Source organism: Pan paniscus, chromosome 21 (genome assembly GCF_029289425.2).
Source record: "Pan paniscus chromosome 21, NHGRI_mPanPan1-v2.0_pri, whole genome shotgun sequence".
NCBI lineage: Eukaryota > Metazoa > Chordata > Mammalia > Primates > Hominidae > Pan > Pan paniscus.
The window spans coordinates 19667909-19690948 of NC_073270.2; the positions used below are offsets into that span (position 1 = coordinate 19667909).

The 23040-nt window shown below is 42.4% G+C and overlaps 2 long non-coding RNA genes and 1 pseudogene across 2 annotated transcripts; 1 reads left to right on the plus strand and 2 right to left on the minus strand.

Moving 5' to 3' along the window:
- Positions 1 to 677: 677 nt before the first annotated feature.
- On the minus strand, positions 678 to 1766 carry LOC100988312 (putative elongation factor 1-alpha-like 3; annotated as a pseudogene).
- Positions 1767 to 6249: 4483 nt separating this feature from the next.
- LOC100975613 (uncharacterized) lies at positions 6250 to 12242 on the minus strand. Its single transcript, XR_156097.5, has 3 exons — positions 11925 to 12242; positions 7854 to 7989; positions 6250 to 7177 (listed from the first exon to the last, which is right to left on the minus strand). It is a non-coding gene; the product is annotated as an uncharacterized LOC100975613 (long non-coding RNA).
- An 80-nt stretch (positions 12243 to 12322) lies between these two features.
- LOC130541063 (uncharacterized) lies at positions 12323 to 14326 on the plus strand. Its single transcript, XR_008955106.1, has 2 exons — positions 12323 to 12367; positions 12792 to 14326. It is a non-coding gene; the product is annotated as an uncharacterized LOC130541063 (long non-coding RNA).
- The last annotated feature ends 8714 nt before the right edge of the window (positions 14327 to 23040 follow it).

Genomic DNA, 23040 nt, shown 5'->3' on the forward strand with positions numbered 1-23040 from the left:
TTTTTTTTTTGGTCTTTTTGTCATTTGGCTCAAGATTCAGATTTCTTGGGGAGCACTGGCCTGACTTGGGACATGTTTCCAGGGCTTCGGTGGGTAAGTGGGCAGGAAACTTGATTGATAGGACCATGTGGGTGGGGAGAAGGGAGCACCCCAAAGGAGAAGATAGGCACTGTGGCAAAAAGTGGAGGAGGTGCTAGGCAGGCAACAATGCCCACTGTCTCCTGATGTCCAGCCTGTTCCTGGGGGTGCTCACTTGGATCTCTGGGGTCTGATAGTGATTTAGGAGCGATCACCTAAATCTAACTCAATGCCTCTGCTTTCACCCAATGAATGAAAACAATCATTAAAAAACATTTTTCCCTCCTACATGCAAATGTAATTTTAGGTTAATTTTGTCACACTGGACCTTTTTTTTCTCATTAAACATTGTTTTCATGGGTCTTAAAATCCTGTGAGCAATGTTTGGTCAAATAGATTCTGATTAATAAGTATCGATTTTAAAAACTAATAACTTCAAAAAACTGTCACACACACAAAAAAACAAATGGTCCACAAAACATTCTCCTTTCCTTCTGGATGTTTTATGATGCATTTATTGTTAACCAGTCTTTTACTATTAACTTAAATGTCCACTTGAAACAAACAGTTCTGAGACTTTTTCCACCACTGATCAAGACTTGGGTGGCATGTATTAGGGCTAATATTCATTTGGCCTTCTGAGATTTCTGGGCAGACTTGGTGGCCTTGCCAGCTCCTGCAGGCTTCTTGTCCACTGCTTTAATGACATCCACAGCAACTGTCTGTATCACATCATCAACAGCAAAGGGACCCAGAAGAAAACGGTTAGAGAAGCTCTCTACACACAGAACCATATCAACAATGGCGGCATCACCCGATTTGAAGAATTTGGGTTCATCTTCCACCTTCTCACCAGAATGGTGACCAATCTTCTCCATCAGCTCAGCAAACTTGCAAGCAATAAGAGCCATGTGACAATCCAGCACAGCGGCACAGCCAGTATTGATTTGGCCTTGATGGTTCAGGGTAATCACCTGAGCAGTGAAGCCAGCTGCTTCCATTGATGGGTCATTTGTGCTGTCACCAACAAGGTTGCCACAATAAGCATATTTGACAGACATGTTGTTGACATTGAAGCCCACTGTGTCCCCAGGAAGAGCTCCACTCAAAGCTTAATAGTGCATTTCAGCAGACTTCAGTTGTGATGTTGACTTGAGCAAAGGTGCAGTATCCACTCTAGGCTTGAGACCACCAGTCTCCATTTGGCCCACAGGGGCAGTATTGATACCACCAATATTGTGGACATCCTTGAAGGGCAGACAAAAGGGCTTGTTAGTTGGACAAGTTGATGGTAGAATGCAATCCAGAGCTTCCAGCAGTATGGTTCCACAGGCATGGCCATTTTTACGGGTGACTTTCCATTCCTTGAGCCAAGGCATGTGAGCACCTGGTGCAGCCTTCTGTCACCATTCCCACTGATAACTGGCCCAAATGCTTCTGTGTCTGGGGTGTAGGCAATTTCTTAATGTAGGTGCTGACTTCCTTAATAAATTCCTCATATCTCTTCTGGTGTTAAGGTGGCTCAGTGAATCCATTTTCTTAACACCAACAATTATTTGTTTCACACTCAGTGTGAGCCAGAAGGGTGTGCTCATGGGTCTGCCCATCTTGGAGATAACGGGTTTAGATTCATCAATGGAGGCAACAGTCAGGACAGGATAGACAGCCCCAGATGTTCCCGTAATCATGTTTCTGGTAAAGACTCAGTGTCCTGGGGCATCAGTGATGATCACACAACACTTGCAGGTCTCCAGTTCCCACAGGGAGAGGTGAATGGTGATGCAACACTCACTCTCAGCCCTCAGTTTATGCAAGACCCAGGCTTACTTGAAGGAACCCTTTCCCATCTGAGCAGCCACCTTCTCAAATTCTCTAAATGCCTCTTTGTCGATCTGCTTAAACTAGAGTCTGTTGTCTGCAACTAAGAACTCTACCTGATATACACATCACACACACCCCCGCTGCCGAGCTGTAAATGTTAAACAGTAGGCTCTCTGTGGAAAAAAATGCCCTGTGCCATTTTGCACTCCCATCAGCAGTATAGGAGAGTTCAGGTTGCTTTGTGTTCTTGCCAGCATCTGTTTGCCAGCATGTTATTGATGTTGGTAAAAGAAACAATATAATTAAAAAAAAGTTCCAATATCATAGTGTGATTTTGGGTTGTGGGGCAAAATATTAACACACCTTTCTATTCCTCTGTCACTATTTTTACTATTAAAGAAAAGCACACTTATTTCAGCCTAATACCTCCCATTTGTTGACCCATATAGTCACAAATGGAGAATTTGAGGAAGTCTACCCCTTGAAATATTGTTTCATTGAAACCAGAGAAATGTTTGAAAATGTATAGATACAGCTTCTCTAATTGTTCCTGTGCTGTCTGCAGCGGCATGAGCACATGGTGGGCACAGCTGTCCCACCACTGGTCCAGGGTAAATCACTTTATCTCCCTGGGTTGTCCTACGAATAGGAAGGAGATTATGAATAAAGTGAATCAGGTATAGCAGTTCAACTTCAGGATCAGTCTGTAATTTAGGGTCATTTTCATGTTGGATTAGGAAGCATATTCAAAGACAAGAGGCTTATGGTTAGTAGCTAATTAACAGCCTTGATGGAATTCTTAACAATTCAGGATATTGTGCTGATTTGAAGCCGTTGCCAGCTCCCTCTGTTAATAAGCTGTGCTCTGTTCCCCCTCATCTCTGACTCCCAGAGTCTGCTGCAGAGCTAGATAAGGATTTCAGCCTGCATGCCCATCAGGGCCCAACTTGCTGGGGGCTGGAATCTGACCTCAGGACCCTCAACTTCAGTTTTTCATCTACAGGGAATTTTTCTTGTCTTACCTTCCAAGGCAATGTTCTCAGCACATGATCCTTGACATCCAGAGAAATCCTTGTTATCAGTGTCAGAGACTTTTAATAAGAGACTGGGCCCAATTTGTGCTCACTGGTGTGTGAGAAGAAGACCGAGAGCAAGGTGGGTGAAGGGGAGGCAGCAGAGCGGTGGTGAGCTCACACATTCCAAAGAACCAAATAAATGATTCTGGATAATCTGCCGTTTCCATATTGCCTTTTCTCCCCTCTTTAGTGCAGATGGCATGGGACTGTACTAGATCAGGTGGTGAGAGGAAGACAAGCACCTACTGAACTGCTCAGGCTGAAACATCTCATCCCCTCTGCCTCTTTAAAAGTAAACATAGGAATTGCATTCACTCTATTGTAATCCAATTTTGAAGCTTCTAGAAATAGGAATTTTGTTGCCAGGCCTCAGTAGAAGTAATTCCCTTCCCTAACAATCACGAAGGAATTAAAACAGCATGCAATGGGGCTGGTGAAGTGTGTCCTTGTAAAATATTAGACTTGGCTTGTTGTCTGGTTTTAACTAATATGCCAAACTATAGGTGTGGATATAACTTATTTCTGGATTCCATGATGGTTATTTTATTGGATGTTTTCTCATTTGTGTATCTGAATTCTGAAGTGACAGAGACCCAATTTCCCTTTGATTCTCCTCCCCACCCAAGGTTTGACCCAGTGTATCAGTTAGCTTCTGCTATGTAATGAACCACTCCAAAAGTCAGTGGCTTAGAATGACATACATTTTTTAAAATGGACTGTACTTTTTAGAGAAGTTTTAAGTTCATGGAAAAATAGTGCAGAAAGTAAAAAGAGCTCTTACACATCCTCTGCCCCCACACATATGCAGTTTCCCTGACTAACATCCAACACCAGAGTGATACATTTGTTACGATTGATAAACCTACATTGATACACCAAGATCAACCAAAATCTACAGTTTACCATAGCGTTCACTCTTGGTGTCCTATATTCTATGTGGTTGGGGCAAATGTACGATGACTTGTGTTCAGCATTACAGTATCATGTAGATTGGTTCACTGCCCTAAAAATCCTCTGCTCTGCCTATTTATCCTTCCCTCCTCCTAACCCCTGATAACCACTGATTACCACTGATCATTTTACTGTCCTCCAATTTTGCCTTTTCTAGAATATCATATATTTGGTATCCTACAGTATGTAGCCTTTTCAGACTGGCTTATTTCACTTAGTAATATGCAGCTAAGTTTCTTCTATGGCTCGATAGCTCACTTTTTTTTAAGCATTGAATATTCCGTTATCTGGATGTACCATGATTTATCCACAAACTGAAGGACATCTTGGTTGCTTCCAGTTTTCGCAATTATGAATAAAGCTGTATTAGCCCATTTTCATGTTGCTGATAAAGACATACCCAAGACTGGGCAATTTACAAAAGAAAGGTTTAATTGGACTTACAGTTCCACATGGCTGGGGAGGGTTCACAATCATGGTGGAAGGCAGGAGGAGCAAGTCACATCTTACGTGAATGGTGGCAGGCAAAACAAAAGAGCTTGTACAGAGAAACTCCCGTTTTTTAAAATCATCAGATCTCATGAGACCCATTCACTATCATGAGAACAGCATAGGAAAGACCCATCCCCATGATTCAGTCATCTCCTACCAGGTCCCTCCCACATGTGAGAATTATGGGAGCTACAAGATGAGATTTGGGTGGGGACACAGAGCCAAACCATATCATTCCACCCCTGGCCCCTCCCAATCTCATATCTTCACATTTCAAAACCAATCATGCCTTCCCAACAGTCCCCCAAAGTCTCAACTCATTTCATCATTAACTCAAAAGTCCACAGTCCAACATCTTCTGTGAGACAAGGCAAGTCCCTTTCACCTATGAGTCTGTAAAATCAAAAGCAAGTTAGTTACTTCCTAGATACAGTGGGGGTACAGCCATTGGGTAAATACAGTCATTCCAAATGGGAGAAATTGGCCAAAACAAAGGGGTTACAGGCCCCATGCAAGTCCGAAATCCAGCAAGGCAGTCAAATCTTAAAGTTCCAAAATGATCTCCTTTGACTCCATCTCTCACATCTAGGTCATGCTGATGTAAGAGGTGGGTTCCCATGGTTTTGGGTAGCTTTGATCCTGTACCACAGGGTATAGCCTCCCTCGTGGTTGCTTTCATGGGCTGGCGTTGAGTGTCTGCAGCTTTTCCAGGTGCACGGTGCAAGTTGTTGGTGGATCTACCATTCTGGAATCTGGAGGATGGTGGCCTTCTTCTCACAGTTCCACTAGGCAGTGCCCCGGTGGGGACTCTGTGTGGGGGCCCCACATTTCCCTTCCACACTGGCCTAGCAGGGGTTCCCATGGGTGCCCCACTCTGCAGCAGACTCCTGACTGGACATCCAGGCATTTCCATACATCCTCTGAAACCTAGGTGGAGGTTCCCAAACCTCAATCCTTGACTTCTGTGCACTCCCAGGTTCAACACCATGTGGAAGCTGCCAAGGCTTGGGGCTTGCACCCTCTGAAGCCATGGCTGGAGCAGCTGAGAGGTAGGGCACCAAGTCCCTAGGCTGCACACAGAATGGGAACCCTGGGCCTTTGGAAACAATTTTTTCCCCCTAGGCCTCTGGGCCTTTGATGGAAGAGGCTGCTGTGAAGACCTCTGACATGCCCTGGAGACATTTTCTCCATTGTCTTGGGGATTAACATTTGGCTCCTCGTTATTAGGTAAATTTCTGCAGCTGGCTTGAATTTCTCTTCAGAAAATGGGATTTTATCTTCTATTGCATTGCCAGACTGCAAATTTCCCCAACTTTTATGTTCTGTTTCCCTTTTGAAACTGAGTGCCTTTAACAGCACCCGAGTCACCTCACGAATGCATTACTGCTTAGAAATTTCCTCCGCCAGATACCCTAAATCATCTCTCTCAAGTTTAAAGTTCCACAAGTCTCTAGGGCAGGGGCAAAATGCTGCCAGTCTCTTTTCTAAAGCATAACAAGAGTCATCTTTTCTCCATTTCCCAACAAGTTCCTCATCTCCCTCTGAGACCACCTCAGCCTGGTCCTTATTGTTCATTCACCTTATTGTTCATTCATATCACCATCAGCATTTTTGTCAAAGCCATTCAACAGGTCTCTAGGAAGTTCCAAACTTTCCCACATTTTTCTATCTTCTTCTGAGCCCTCCAAACTGTTCCATCCTCTGCCTGTTACCCAGTTCCAAAGTTACTTCCACATTTTTGATGATATTTTCAGCAACATCCCACTCTACTGGTACCAATTTACTGTATTAGTCCATATTTACTCTGCTGATAAAGACATATCCAAGACTGGGCAATTTACAAAAGAAAGAGATTTAATTGGATTTACAGTTCCACATGGCTGGGGAGGCCTCACAATCATGGTAGAAGGCAAGGAGGAGCAAGTCACATCTTATGTGGATGGCAGCAGGCAAAATAAAAGAGCTTGTGCAGATAAATTCCTGTTATTTAAAACCATCAGATCTTGTGAGACCCACTCACTATCACAAGAACAAGACAGGAAAGACCTGCCCCTATGATTCAATCACCTCCCACCTGGTCCCTCCCACAACATGTGGGAATTATGGGAGCTATGCAGTCTATGCATGTCTATGCATGCTAACAAAATTACACTTGTACACCATAAATTTATACAAATACAAGATGAGATTTCTGTGGGGACACAGAGCCAAACCATATCAAAAACTGCTGTGAATATCCATGTGCAGGTTTTTGTGTGTACATAAGTTTTCAACTTTTTTGGGTAAGTGCTAAGGAGCAAAACTTCTGGATCATATAATAATAGCATATTTAGTGTTGTAAGAAACAGCCAAAGTAGCTGTTTTCCAAAGTAGCTGCACTATTTTGCATTTCCATCTTCAGTGAGTGAGAGTTCCTGTTGCTCCACATCCTCACCAGCATTTGTTGTTGTCAGTGTCTTCGATTTCTGCCATTCTAATAGATGCATAGTGGTAACACTCATTTTTTACTTTTTAAGATTCTGTTGGTTGTTCAGGTGGCCCTTCTTATCTGAACTTCTCAGGCGGGATGCCATGGTCTTGGATGATCTTAATTCTATTACTGGGGCTTTGGCTGGAACGATTGTGGCCTCATTCCATGTGATCTCTCATCCTCCAGCAGGCTAGACCAGGCTTCTTCACATGATGGTGGAAGGGTTCCCTGTAGCAAGAGGGTATGTCCAAGTAGAAAGCATTTTTCAAGCTGCTGTTTGGCTTGTTTGCTACATGAAAAAAAATGCAAGTCACACGTCTAGGCCTAAATTGAAGAGATAGAGAAGAGCTGGATTCTATTTCTTCATGGAAGGATTTGCTCTATCTTCCCCTTCTATAGCAATTGGCGACTGTGATGTCTAACTCAGCACAGAGATAACCTCTGACATTGCATCCAGTCACTCTAAATCCCCATCTAAGGGGGCACCCATAACATTAGAGATTACTTGGTGGGTACAATGTATGTTATTTGAGTGATGGGTACACCGACAACCCTGACTTCACCACTATGCAGTCTATGCATGTAACAAAATTACACTTGTACCCTGTAAATTTATACAAATACAAATTAAAATAGACAAATAAAAACAGCTTCTTTAGTTAATACAGGGAAATATTATAGAAAGGAGATTAATTAATTCTGCTTTTCTAATTATTCAGTTGGTCTTGTTCCTAGGAGGCAGTCATCATCCCCTAAAACCCCAGCTGTAGGAGCTCAGAATCTTTGGTCTTAAATGTTCTATAAAATAAAAGCAATACATTTACTCTTGCCTGCATTTCTTAACTGCTAAACAAGAAGCTTTTGAGGTTTAAGGGCTTACAATTAATTGTACTTCTTTGCCTTCCATCTTTAGAATCAGTTGAGAAACAGATACAAGCAATGGGAATTAAACATCAAAATGATACCTCTATCGCTGACAGCATTGGTCCAGAGAAAGCAGCTTGGGGTACAGCCAGACAGGGCTCCTGCTTCTTCCCATAAGGACAGACTTGGGATGCTCCATGGGAGAGGAGCCTGGGTCTGCAGAGCAGGTCCACTGGCCTGGCCAGAAAAAAGGAAAGTTGTTGCTTCTCACCTTCCAGATTATGGCAGTCAAGACAGAGGGATCAGGGAAGGGCTCAGGAACAGGGAGAAAAGGGGCCATCAGGCTGTGTGTGAGTATGGCTCCTTCTCCCACCTCTTCACCAGTCAGCTACAGCCCTGCCCTTTCCAGGGAAGGAGTGAGGAGTGAAAGGATGAAAAAATTAGGTGGAAGTTTTTTCCAAATACTTTCTATTTTGACTTTCGGGGAAATTTTTCTATATGCATATTGTGTTAACTTCTTGTTGAAGGAAAATACACAGAGGAGAGCACTCAACATGAGCAGACAACTCAGCACATTTTCGCAAATGGAAGACACTTGTGTAACCAGCACCCGGAATAACAACTGAGGCATTACCAGCCCCCTAGAAGCTGTATGGGTTCTTTTTGTGTCTGACTTCTTTTGCTCAAAATGATGATTGTGAGGTTCACCCATGTTGTGTGTAGATGTGACCAGTTAATTCTCGTTGCTGTATAGTATTCCACTCTGTGAATACATTGCAATTTACCCATTCTACTGTTGACGGGTAAACTGCATCAACAGTAGAGTGGAATGCTCTGTGAATACATCTAGAAACCATGTCTAGTTTCTAGATTTGACTGATTAAAACATTCTGATATGTGTCTTTTGTGAAAATATGCAGGTATTTCTGTTAGGCACATCCCTAGAACTATCCTTTAGAACCCAGAGGTTCTACTTATAGAGATATATGCACAAAAGATGCTTAGCAATTTTAGATACTAAAAACCGTTTTCCAAAGTGGAACCGTGTCGTACTCCCACTGGCAGCATTATGAGAATTCCAGATGCCCACCTCCTTGTCTCCCAATATTTTGAAAAGGGCAGAAGTTCTTGTTCTATAGATAAGTAAAATACTGAGAGAGAGAGACAGAGAGAGAAAATAAGTCCCCCTATAATTGAAAAAGGAAGAATTTTCCGAATAATTTTTAAAAAGAATTTTAAAAAATGCATCAATCCATCTTATTTTTTGATACAGTTTCAAAATAAGCTGCAGACAATTATTAATAACAGACGGGGCCTTTTTAGGTGCAATACCTCCTTACAAGCAGAAGAGTGATTCATGATCTAACTTGAGAAACTTGAGATGCTCTCAAAATCTCATCCAGCTCCGTGGAGGAAGGATTCTGCAGACAAGATGTTCCCTCCACAGAAATTGTGATAAAGCACCAATTAGTGACTACAGCAAAGAAGTGGGAGTGTTTAACCTTTTGGGTGCACCAACAATGTGCTCCTTAATTTGAAAATAGGGTACAAAGTGTTAGCAAGCGAAGAAGAGTAATCGTTCATCACTCAACTTGACATATCTCCTTTGCAGCAGAGGCAGGAGAAGGGATCCTCTCTGCTCCGTTTATTTTGGCTTTCATCTAACTTCTCTGAGAAAGGACCAGATGCTCTAATGAGGGGTACCAGACACTGAAAATATCTGGAGATCAGGATAAAACATGCTGACAGCTTTCCCCTTGAGAAGGCTACCTTCCCTCCGAGCTCCTTAGAGCATTTTATATGCATTACCCAGCAGCAAGTCTTATTATCCTTTTTTTGCAAATGGTAGAAAAGTGATGCAGGGAGGCTGAGCTGAAAAAGCTCACTTGAGGATACCAGGGAAGCCAAATGTTCAGCTCAAAATAGAAACCGAGAACTCTGGCAAACTCAGACAGCCTGAGAAGGTCCTTTCATCTCTGGACCCTTCTGTATCTTTTTAGACAATAAGCCTTTCCCTGAAAGAATTTTTCCCCCTAATGACAGGGCTGCCAACTCTCCCTCCAGGATGTTGTAAAAAGGTGACATTTAACTGAGGAAATGGAAACTCTAATTGACTTCTCCTAAAGCAGAAAAATAAGTGGCCTGTATTCCTTCTCTTGGCCAGATGTTTGTAATTGTCCCCTTGGGATTCTACCTTGGGGGAAGCTGAAAGAGGCAAAACAAAATAGTCCACTTGAATTGGTCTCCTTACACCCACAAGAATTGTTTTTACTTCATGGTGGAAGATGTGGAGAGCCCATCCAAGAAGACAGTAATTTCAGGAAGAGGATTCCAGCTCATGTCACTAGCTGCCAGCCCCAGAATCTCTTGCAGTGATAAATAAGGAGCTTGAGGCGAACACTCCATTTTTAGATCTGGATATTTGGAGGCCTGTGCTTATTTGGACCAGTTGTGTTCCTTGCTTTGGATAATGGAATTTTAGCAGAGATGATGTGAGCAAAATCTTGAAATGTGCTTGTGTAGGATGTCTTGCCCTCTTGTGTTGCAGTCATCATCATGAGAAGAACATGCCCCAGGGAGTCTGTGGGTCCAAGAAGGATGGACCAGCTGAGCTCAGCCTACATGGGCCAACCACTAGCCACTCTGAAAACATGTAAGCAAGAAATAATTGTTTACTATTGTGAGCCACTCAGATCACCACTGAGTTTTGTGGTGGTCTGTTATGCAGCACATTATGTTATAATGGACAAATATAGGGCTATTAAGAGTAGAATAAGTAGAGGAAGATTCTTAGTGTGCTGTGGACAATGCTTGCAAAAGTGCTTGGCTTAGGGTAGTCACATAGCAAGCACCTAGTAACTATGAGAGAAATGGAGCTCATCAGGTTGATTGTATATCATATAATTTAAAGATTAGAGTGAATCGCATTAAATATTCTGAATGTCTGGACTGTCTGTTGATATCTTCCTATTAACTGACAGTAACTTTTCTCTCTCTTTTTTTTTTTTGAGACGGAGTCTCGCTCTGTCACCCAGGCTGGAGTGCAGTGGCCTGATCTCGGCTCACTGCAAGCTCCGCCTCCCAGGTTCACGCCATTCTCCTGCCTCAGCCTCCCAAGTAGCTGGGACCACAGGTGCCCGCCACCATGCCCCGCTAATTTTTTTTTTTTTTTTTTTTTTAGTGGAGACGGGGTTTCACCGTGTTAGCCAGGATGGTCTCGTTCTCCTGACCTCCTGATCCGCCCACCTTGGCCTTCCAAAGTGCTGGGATTACAGGCGTGAGCCACTGCGCCCGGCCACTTTTCTCTCTTTTTTTGTATCCTTTTCCCATGACTTCTTTACTATCTCTTCCCCAATCAGTATTTCGGTATCTATCTATGACTATCTATCTATGACATCCATCTTTCTATGACTCAAAGCTGGGCTGAACTATATACTCGCCACATAGATTCTGCAATTAATATTCTGCTGTATTTGTTTTATGTATATGTCTATCTATGCTTGTATACATCCATCAATCCATCTTATTTTTTGATTCTTTTCAAATAAGTGGCAGACATCAGTACTCTTCACCCCTATGGTGAATTTTGACAAATGCATACACTCATTATCCCTGAAGGTGTCCTTAGGCCCCTTTCCAGTTAAGTCTACCCCCAACTCCCAAGGTGAACTCTATTCTGATTTTTTTCCCACCATAGATTAGTTTTGCCTGTTTTAGAACTTCATATAAATGAAATTGTACATGGTGTAATCTTTTGTGTCCAGCTTCTTTCATTAGCAAAATATTTTCAAGTACCTGTGTTGTTATAAGAGTCCTCATTTTAAAACGAATAATTTGACAAGATATTTGCAAACTGATCTTTACTTTAAAATTTTGGACTTCTCTGATGTGTATGTAAATACAGTAACCACCTTTAAATTAAATAGCCTAAATACAGTAACCACTTGAACTAAGCCTCTGAAACAGACATCTCTCCCATGTGTCTGTCAGACCTTGTCTTTTTGTTTTCATGCTCCCCACATCCCCCTACCTTGTTTAGCATTGATAAACATTTCAAAACTGCAGAGGGAATTTATCATATTTGTCTCAAGGGCACAGCGCTTTTGATTTACTGTGTTCAGTAAGATGCAGGGGGCTAACCAAGCTCTTAGGATTAACTGCATCTGACTTACCTTCAAAAGGTCATCAGCAGTACATCCGTAGTAGGCCTCACAATAGTGTGTCCACACTACGGGTTAGTGGGAGTGATTGAAAGGCTTGGAGAGTTGTCCTTCTGGGTTTGCTCTGGTTGGGCGATCAGAGTCCATAGCACTGGGTGGGAAAACATGAAAGAAAATAAGTGAAAGTGACATGTTCCTCCAGAATAGCTAAAGGTCAGCGCTCACCCCATTCAACCACTGTATTCCCTAGACTTAGCATGAGGCGGTTTCTAAAAATCAAAGCCACACTTAGCGTGGTAATGTGGCTTTGTACCATGTCAACCCAGCTAAGCGGGAACTACGTTTCCCAGAATTCCCTTGCCTGTAGGTTTCCGGGGTTAGCACAGGCCACGTGACCTGATGCGGGCTTCGTGAGGCGGAAGTGACGGAGCGTTGTCGTCACGTAGGCTTGAAAGGTAGGTGCCCGACATTGGGGACTGTCGCAGCCCGGGGAATTGTCCTCGTCTGCTGGCTTACCTTATGGGCGTGGAGCCCCTCTAACTTTCCTAAGTCCCGGGCGGCCCGCGGGCCTGCGGCAAATTCAGCTCTCAGGACTCCACTTTCAGTTTCTTCCACTTCTGGGCCAGGATGCTTGTCCTGCCACTCTCAGGCCTCCCACCAGACACGGAAGCAACAGCTGTTCCTAAGTGTTCAACTCGCTCCTTCCCGCAAATGTAGAAGCTCAAATCCCTATAGCAAATTCCATATTCTATGTCATTCTTAATGCTTCCGTCTCTCTGGTTGAATCTAGAATGGATACAATCAGTGATGCACATTTACCAGACAGAGGATGTGCAGCATTTACTGTTGATTTCTCTCTTTTCCTCCCTATCACCTCAGTTTAGTTCCAGGATCCACATTCCTCCACCATAGTCAGGAGATTCAGGGAAAGCTGGCAGGGTTCAGCTTTCAAGTTGACCCTTGATGAACCATGGCCAATCCTGTTAAGAGGCATGAAAGCCAATCCCAGCCAATGAGACTGGGGAGAAATCACTGAAGAACTTGTGGAAAACAGACCCTCTGGATAAAAAGACACGTGTGGGGAAGAAGGGGCTTTTTAATGTTATTCTGGATGTTTCCCAAAAGTACTGCTGCTGCCTTGCCTCCCTGACAGACACTGGCCTTAGGATGACATGCGGCAGGAAGGAAGGACGGATCTGGGGTTTTTCAAGACTCACTGAGATGCACAAGGAACCAACTCTCAAGTAGCCAACTTGTTCCTGTTTGCATGTGTCGACTGAAAAGAATCAAAATAAACAAAATATAACTTTATTTCTAAGAGGTTATAACTTGCAGGCAGGAAGCAGGCCTCTACCTGAGGCCATAAAGCATACTTTGAAGGAGAAAAGGTAGGTATTTATGCTAGGTGGAGAGGTAGGATATACGTATTCTGTAGCATACAGGAGAAGCCTATGAAAATTCATGGAGGAAACTCGTTAGAGACACGCACTGGGCTTACATATGAAGAATATCCAAAAGCGGATGACCTGTGTTCACTCTGGGGTGAAGATTTAACATTTAAATGTATTATTAGGCTGTAAATGCAAAAAGGTGAAACATAGGGCACAAGTTCACGATCTGTGCAATCTCCAGAGACCAGTCTGATCTAGCCTGCAGCTGGCAGTCATCTGTCAAGAAGGAGCTCTTTGTAGCACAGAGTAGCTGTCAGGTTGGAACCATAAAACCAAAAGGAGGGCATCGGCGGTTAGGTGAAGAGAAGAAGTCTTTTGGCCTTTTTTCCTCTTCAAGTCAGCTTTTGATAAGATCTGGTAATAATAAGGGGATGGGTGTGGCTGCAGGTGGGACATGTTGGTTCTCTGTCCTGTCACAGCTAAGAACTAAGAACTTTAGAGTCTTTCAGCCATAGAGGGTCCTGTCATCCATTGAAGGGATCAGTCCATTGGGATTTTGCCAGTTTTAGCATTGATCCTGTGTCCTGGGAAACCCCTCAATACTTATCATAGCAGAAGTTCAGCCACTCTAGCCCTACCTCAGGACCGCTTTTATGGGAAAGAATAATTCCTTTAACTGCTTGAGCCATTTGAGTTGTGGCTGCTTTTGGTACTTGTAATAAATTGAAAGCATCTTGAATGTTCTGGGACAGTAAAAGAATGTGCCTTTGTTTCTGACAGCAATTATAAAATCAATTATATGTTTATATTCTAAAAAATGTTTTGAGTAATGCTGACATCGTTGGAAAAGTGCATCACTTAGAAAATGTATCTGTGTGTCAATTTTGTTTGTTCAAAATCAGTTTCATTAATTTTTGGGAAGATACACCTTGTACATTTTACCTAATTTTAAAAAATGTTGCCAGTTGAGCATACTTGTGATATATTCAAAGATAAATAAACTTTTTCAATTTTAGATATTCATATGTCTTTGGGCCTTTGTTTAGTTTTGTCCTAAAATAAGAATGCTTTTATATGGGCCAGATTCCTGCAGTGATGCCATCTGGGAAGGAAGGGAGGGCATGATCTTTGTTCTACATGTTTAAAAGTCTCAAATGAGTTACTGGGATGTAAAAAATATATTCGCACGTGAGTTTGGTACAGTTCGGTGATTTTTTTTTTTTTTGAAAGAAAGGTTTCCAGGCCTTGACACTGTCCTGTGGGTGTGGTCAATTAATTGCATTATTGGTCCCGACTCTTTACACCTACCCTTTGCCATGTAGCCTGGTAGTGGCCTCTCACTATGACACTAGGATTTCCCATGTGATGTTCTTTGGCCAATAGGTGCAAGCAAAGGTTTGAAGAGCACTGGGGAGTTGGGATTGTTTGCTCATATCTCTGCTTTCATGATGACAGTGTGCCTTGGTTAGCCTGGGGAGAATGAGTGTCACATGGTCCAAGCACCACTATTGCCACAGCTGATGATAAGTCAGATAACTGCCAGATTTAAGTGGGCCCAGAGGAGACCAGAAGAATCACCCAGCTGAACCCAGCCTAAATTGCTGACACATTAACTCATGAGCTAAATAAATGCTTATTGTTTTAAGCCACTAAGTTCCGGGGAGGTTTGTTGTGTAGCATTATTGTGGCAATTCATAACCAAGACATCTTTAAAGCATTAGGGACATTTTGGGAAGGGCTGTAAGAGTTAAATATGTTGGCTTTATAGGCAGTTGTACCTTACACAGTTTAACTCAGAAGTTACTCAGTAATCACCCACTTATGCATGTGTATGTCTTATTCAAAGATGTGTGCAACAGTACCATTTTAAGTATATATGTGTGTCTTTATGCCTTTTGCCTTGCCCCAAAATGGGAGTGCCCTCAGATGGATCACATCCCACCAGTGGGAGCTGGTTTCTGTTTCACATGTGTAATAGTTATTGGGGGTTTTAGGAATGGGTTTTTCTATGTTTGGTGTAATTAAGTGATTAAAGACTACATCCACCAGATTCCTGTGTAACTTCCTTACAGTAGTTTATGACCATGTTGGGGTTGTTTCCTACAGTTCTGATGGGAAATCATATATGACTAAATTTAAGTTAATTATAATTAAATAAAATTAAGAATTCCATTTATCATTTGCACCAGCCATGTGTTAAATGCTCAGTAGCCACATACAGCTAGTGGCCACTGCTTTGGCCAACACAGATACAGAACACTTTTGTTACCTCAGAAAATTCTGTCTGGCAGTGTTGGTCTCAATGCTTAGTTCACATTTTTTGTTTACAGAATCTTTTCTGCCTAAACTTCTAGTTTCTGCTGACCAGTTGCTTATGACAGATCCTCACTCTGGACCTCCCAGGAAAAATATTATTGTTCCGCAGTTTATTATATAAAACTCAAGCTAGCCTGTTTTGACACCTACATCATTGAATGTTCTCTTAGTTTACAGGTCACAGAGCTAGCCATTAAAGTGGAGTTTTTATTTTACAAAGGGAGTATCCATTCTGCCAGGGCAGAGTGAGGCTGTGGGAGGGAGTGATGGCCTCTGAGGAAACCCCCAGCCTGAGTTGTGAAAACCCCAGCAAAACCTGAGGGGAGAAAAGAAGAAACCAAGGCACAGGAAAGGAATTTTTGGCAAAATCAGGAAATGCCCAGGTACCACTGTACAAGTTTCCCTTGTGTTTATCCTCCCACTTCCACCCCACTTTAGCTAGGATTTACTAGAGGGGACAGCCTGTCTCTGCTTTCTGGTTTCCTCAAAGGATTTTCCTCCAGTTTGTCTCCACACTCACTCAGATGGGGTGACCTTTCTGGATGATTAATCTAGGGAGTATAAACTAAGCTCCTCCATGTCTGGAACTTTCCCTGGGTGGGCCCCTCACTACCAGCCTTATGTTCAGAGGCCACCCAAGGAGGGTGACTGATGGGTGGGCGGGCACTCTTCTTTGTATTGTGGGGTTTAGTTGCAGGCCCATTGGGCCCTCATGTTGAGTCTTTTCTTTCGAAAATACTTCTGTCAGGGATAAAGGCAAAATTTTGGTTTCCATCTGCCTTTTTTTTTTGGTCTTTTTGTCTTGATTTCTTTGGAATTCAAGTGGGGAAGAAAGATGCTGTTTGTTGGGTGTTCCCGGAGACCTCAAAGTCTTGGTAAAATGTTTTTCCGAGGCTGCCGCATGCTTGACTTGGGCTGCATTTGTTCCCAGTTTAGCTTGTGTCTGAACCTCGTAGTCTGAAGTGTATCCAGCTCTATGTTCTTATGGATTCTGCTGCATGGTGGTGGAAGGGCTTGATAAAGGCTGATGGCATTTAACTGAGGTTTGAAGGAAGAGCACAGTTTGGGTAAAGATGGAGGACAGGATGCAAAAAACCTAGAGACAAGAAACTCAAGGAGTGTTCAAAAGGGGAGTGTGAAGCCATCTGGGTTGGACTGAAAGACTCCTGCAGGCACATGTTAAGAGAAAGGTCTGGAGAGATCAGGATCATCAACTGGTGATATTTCTCTTCACCTCAAAATCATTGAACATCTTTGCTCATTGTCCTTTCTAGACAGGAACAGGAGTCCTCCACACTCCTTCGAGGTCTGCCTTCCTATCCCCTGCCACCTCCTCCAGCATCTCGTTCCCTTTTGTGTCCCGTTTTATGAGAAGGGATAACCTTACTGAGCATTTATCTGTGTTGGACACTTTCTATGAATTATCTTATTTTATCTTTAGAGCAACAACCTGTGACACGGGTAATATGATCCTCTCTTTGTAGGTGGAGCATTAGAGGCACCAAGTGGATAGGCAGCCTGTCCAAAGTCACACTGCTGGGGTTTAAACCAAGGCCAGGGTGAAGCTCTTAACTACACTACAGCTTCTTCCTATTTCTCTTGTAATTTCTTTCTTGTTTTACACTCCCCTTCTGCATATAAAGATGTTCACATGTCCTTTCTCCTAAGAAACAAGAACTTCTTTTAACTGTTCCATCTCCTCAAGCTTTCCTCTGCATCTCTCCTCTCTGTTCCTGCCAAATTCCTTGAGGAGTCTGCTAAGGGACACTTCTTCCCCACCATCACCTCCATTTTACTGCTGGAACGTGTGGCATTCAGTGATGGCTCTCTCTTTATTCCCACTTTTGCAGTTGTCCTGTAGATTTGACTGTTTTGACCATTTGTCTTCCTTCTGTCCTTCTTTCCTCTTGGCTTTCTTTAAACTCGAACTTTCAGGTCTTTCTCTCTGCCTGATCATTCTACCTGTTCTGAAAGCCTTCCTTGCTCCTCCTCCTTCCCTATCAATGTCTCACCCAGGGCTTTTAATGCATCAGAGAGCCAAGTCCTGATGGGTCCTAAAAGGCTGAACACAAATGTCTTCTAGGAAATGTCCTTTGATTCACCTCCCTCTTCCTGAACTCTCTTGCAATGTGTGTATTTTGTATCTGTTATCTATTGCTTCTAACAAGTTACCCCCACACTCATCAGCTTAAACATCAAACATTTATTATCTCACAGTTTCCATGAATCATACATTTTGGAGAGGCTTAGCTTGGTGGCTCTGTATTAGAGTCTTGATTGAGGTTGCAATTGAGATGTTGGCTGCAGTCACCTGAAGGTTTGACTGGGGCTGGAGGATTGTCTTCCAAGATGGCTCCCTCCATGACTGTTGGCAGGAGGCCTCAGCTCCTCACCACATGGAAGTCTCCAAGGAGATGCTGCTTGGGAATCCTTAAACATGGCTTTTGGTTTCATCTAGAGTGAGTGATTCAAGAAGAAGCAAATAGGAAACCACAGTGCTTTTTATGTCCTAATCTTGGGGGTTATATACCCTCACTTCTGCCATACTCTATTTGTTAGAAATAAATCACTAAGTACAACCTACCTTTAAGGAAGAGGAATTAGGTTCTACTTTTTGAAGGTAGAAGTATGGAAGAATTTGTGAACATATTTTAAAGCCACCATATGTATTCCTCTCATGGCACTTATAATAGGTTGCCTTCTATCTTAGATGTTTATGATATGTTTTTCTCAATTCTGCTAGCTATAAGCTGCTTCTTAGACATATTTTATAATAGGTTGCCTTCTATCTTAGATGTTTATGTATATGTTTTTCTCAATTCTGCTAGCTATAAGCTGCTTCTTAGACATATTTCCTTTGTATATTTTTTTATTGTGATGAAATATGTGTATATATGCCATTGAAACAATTTTTAAGTGTACAATTCATTGGCATTAAGTACATTCACATTGTTCTGCAGCCATCACCACAGTCCATCTCCAGAACGTTTTCATCTACCCAGACTAAAACTCTGTACCCATTAAACAACAACTCCATATTCTCTACTCCCTGCACCCCCTGGCAAGCACCATTCTACTTTCTATCTCTATGAATTTGACTACTCCAGGTACCTCACATAAGTAGAGTCTTAGAGGATATGTCCTTTGTGAATGGCTTATTTCATGTAGTGTAATGTCTTCAAGATTCATTCATGTTGTAGTATGTATCAAAATTTCATTCTGTTTTAAGGCTGAAAAAATCCATTGTACCTAATGTAGATGATGGGTTGATGGGTGCAGCAAACCACCATGGCACGTGTATACCTATGTAACAAACCTGCATGTTCTGCACGTGTATCCCAGAACTTAAAGTATATATAAAAAATTCCATTGTATGTGTAGACCACATTTTGTTTATCAAATCATATGTTGATAAACTCTTGGGTTGTTTCCACCTTTTGGCTATTGTGAGAAACGCTGCTATGAGCATGGGTGTACAAGTATTGGAGTCTGCTTTCAGTTCTTTTGGGTATATGCTCAGAAGTAGAATTGCCAGATCATGTAGCAATTCTATGTTTAATTTTTAAAGGAGGTACTACACTGTTTCCCATAACAGCTGCACCATTTTACATTCCCACCAATAGTGCAATTTCTCTGCACCTTTGCCAATAGTTGTTGCCGTCTTTTTTTTTTTTTCTTTTTTTTTGGACACGGAGTCTCGCTCTGCCGCCCAGGCTGGAGTGCAGTGGTAAGAACTCGGCTCACTGCAAGCTCCGCCTCCTGGGCTCACATCATTCTCCTGCCGCAGCCTCCCGAGTAGCTGGGATTACAGGCACCTGCCACCATGCCTGGCTAATTTTTTTGTATTTTTAGTAGAGACGAAGTTTCGCTATGTTAGCCAGGATGGTCTCAATCTCCTGACCTCATGATCTGCCCACCTCGGCCCCGCAAAGTGCTGGGATTACAAGCGTGAGCCACCGCACCCACCTTTTTTTTTTTTTTTAAGAAAGAGTCTTGGTCTGTTGCCCAGGCTGGAGTGCAGTGTGGCCATGATAGCTCACTGTAACCTTGACCTCCCAGGCTCAAGCAATCCTCCCACTTCAGCCTCTCCAGTAGTGGGGACTACAGGAGTGAGCCACCATACCCAACCAATTAAAAAACTGTTTTTTGTATAGACAGGGCCTCATTATGTTGCCCAAGCTGGTCTTGAACTCCTGGGTCCAAGTGGTCCTTCCGTCTCAGCCTCCCAAAGTGTTGGGATTACAGGTGTGAGCCACAGTGCCCGGCCGCCTTTTGTTTTTGTGTGTATTCCCAGCCCAGTGCTTTCCACACACTAGGTACTTAGTAAATATTTGTTGGATGAATGCATATGGAGGCAAACTTCATATTGTCCAAATTCTTGTGGCATTTCTGGTGAAATATAGTGAAGAAAAGATCTCGGGAATTCTGGAACATTTCCTCTGTATACCTGACTTTTGGAAAGGGGTCACCAGGGGTCAGGCAGGTTATGACTAGGAGCTGTTGGAGTGGGAACCCCTGCCTGCCTGAAGCAAGCAGCAACTTTGTTTTCAAAACTGGCTAATTGTCACCAGATAAAGATTCAGATCCTTCTAGTGTAAGAAAAGCCAGAAATCTGGATCTTAAAATTTGACATCTCGCCCTTTTTATATGTCAGTAGCTATGGCAGATTGCGTTTTCAGTCCCAATTTTGATCCTGTCGCTGCTTCTCACCCAGTTATGGCTTCATCATGGACAGAGAGTGTGTCCTAAATCTTCGACTTTAAGCCTGGCTCTGAGCTTTGCTTTTGCCATTGGTGCATGGGCAGAATGGCTGTGAGCCAGTGCTGGGCCTTAAGAGGTCATGTGTGTTTCCGCTGCTGCTCTTATGCTGCTGTCATCATCATGGAAAGAACACACCTGGCTGTCCCAGAGAACAGACGAGCAACACGTGTGTCCCAGAAGAGCTGCCTAGCCAATCTCAGCCCAGGTCTGTATTTCTGACAGACCTGTGAGAAATAAACAGTGAATGTTACATGCTGCTGAGATTTTGTGGTTGGTTTGTTTCGCTTCATAATGTAGCAAGAATTAACTGATGTAAGAAGGAACTAAAAAGCTAAAATTTATGCATCATAATGCGATAATAGCAGTTGGTAGTAATATGGAAACTAATTTAAAAAATAAAAATCCAGTATTCTAGATTTGGCTGTGACCTCTGCTTTAGAAAGAGCTCAGACCAGTAGCAATGCAAATCTGCCCACACGTCTTTTTGCTTTTCAAGTCCGGTTTATTGAGGTATACTTTACATGTTTAATTAAATCTTTCCCAGTGCAGTTCTGAGTTTTGACAAAGGTAAAACAGTTGTGTAACCACTGCCACAATCAGGACAGAGTAAAGTCCCATCACCTTCCCTGCTTTAAAAAAACCCCAACAAAACTCTGTGCCCCTTTGCAGATAAATCCACTGTCTACCCCCAATCCCTGCAAACCACTGGTCACTTATTTTTGTTTCTGTAATTTGCCATTTTTAGACTGTCTTAAAATGGAATCGTATCGTGTGTTGGAGAATCTGGCTTTTCTCACTCAGCACAATATATCTGAGATTCTTCCCTGTCATTGAGTGAATCAATTGCTCATTCCTGTTTATTGCCATGTAGTATTCTATTCCATGATTACACCATAATTTCTTGATACAATTTCCTATTAAAGAACAGAAGATGAAGAACCTAAGATTTGGGGCTGGGTGCGGCAGCTCACGCTTGTAATCCCAGAACTTTGGGAGGCCGAGGTGGGTGGATTACCTGAGGTCAGGAGTTCGAGACCAGCCTGGCCAACATGGTAAAACCCTGTCTCTACTAAAAATACAAAAAAATTAGCTGGGTGTGGTGGTAGGCATCTGTAATCCCAGCAACTGGGGAGTCTGAGGCAGGAGAACTGCTTGAACCTGGGAGGCGGAGGTTGCAGTGAGCCCAGATGGTGCCACTGCACTGCACTCCAGCCTGCTTGACAGAGTGAGACCCTGTCTCAAAAAAAAAAAAAAAAAAAAGATTTGGATCATCTCCAGTGTTTTGCTTTAATGAGTAATGCTGCTGAGAACACTCATTGCATGTCTTTCTGTAGACCTATATATTTCTCTTGCATAAATAGCTAGGAGTGGAAATAAAAGATTGTATGGTAAGTCTGTATTTAATTATGTAACAATGCCAAAGAGTCGGCTTCAGAAGCAGCATCATTTTGCACTCTTATTTAAAAAGCACAGGGTTCCAGTTGCTCCATCTCCTCACCAACATCTGCCATTGCCAGTTCTTCCAATTTTAGCCATGTTAGTGGGTGTGAAGAGGAATCTTATTATAGTTTTAATTCAAATTTCCCTAATGACTAATGATGTTGAGCACCTTTCCATGTGCTTCTTGGCCAGTTGCATTGGAATTTCTCTAATGATAGAAGCACCCACTTATAAGAGAGAAACTCATGAAGGGGGTGGAAATCTCTTTCTTTAAAGATATATTTTATGTCTTAATACATAATAACAATTCAACAACAAACATTATTCCAGAAGGATCAGGTGAAACAAAAATTATGGTTTTGAAATGTCCAAACCCATAAACTCTTGAGTTCAAAGTAGTTAGCTATGTGCCTTTGGACAAGCTACTCAGCCTCTCAATTTCCTCATTTCTAAGGTGAGAACAATGTTAGTAACTACCCCAGAATATTATGAGGTTTAAAGGGCTTTACTACAGTGCTTGGAGGATTGTTATAGCTCAGTAAATATTAACAACAATAATAATAATATCAACAATTGGCTCAGTTGTTAAATACTTCAGTATTTTAAAAAACCTATAAAACAACATAAGCTTATGTCCACACAAAATTTTGCACACAAGTGTTTATAGCAGCTTTTTAAATAACTGGCAAAAGCTGGAAGTTACCAAGATGTTCTTCAGTAGGTGAATAGATAAACTGTGTTGTAGCCATATGATATTATTTAGTGATGAAAAGAAATGAGCTATCAAGATACGAAAAGACATGGAGAAAACTTAAAATGCACATTGCTAAGTGAAAGAAGCCAATCTGAAAAGGCCACATCCTGTATGATTCCACTATATGATATTCTGTAAAGGGCCAAACTTTAGACAGTGAAAAGATAAGTGATTGCCAGAGGTTAGGGAGGAGGGAAGGATGAATAGACAGAGCTCCGAGGATTTTTAGGGCAGTGAAGCTGCTCTGTATGATACTGTAGTGGTGGATACATGACATTATGCATTCGGCAAAGCCCATGTAATGTACCTCACTAAGTGTGAACCTTAATGTGAACTGTGGACCTTAATTAAAAATAATGTATCAATATGGGCTCATCAGTTGTAACAAATGTACCACACTGATGCAAGATATTAAAAATAGGGGAAACTAAGCAGGGGAGCAGGGAGATGAAGTGTTTCAGAACTT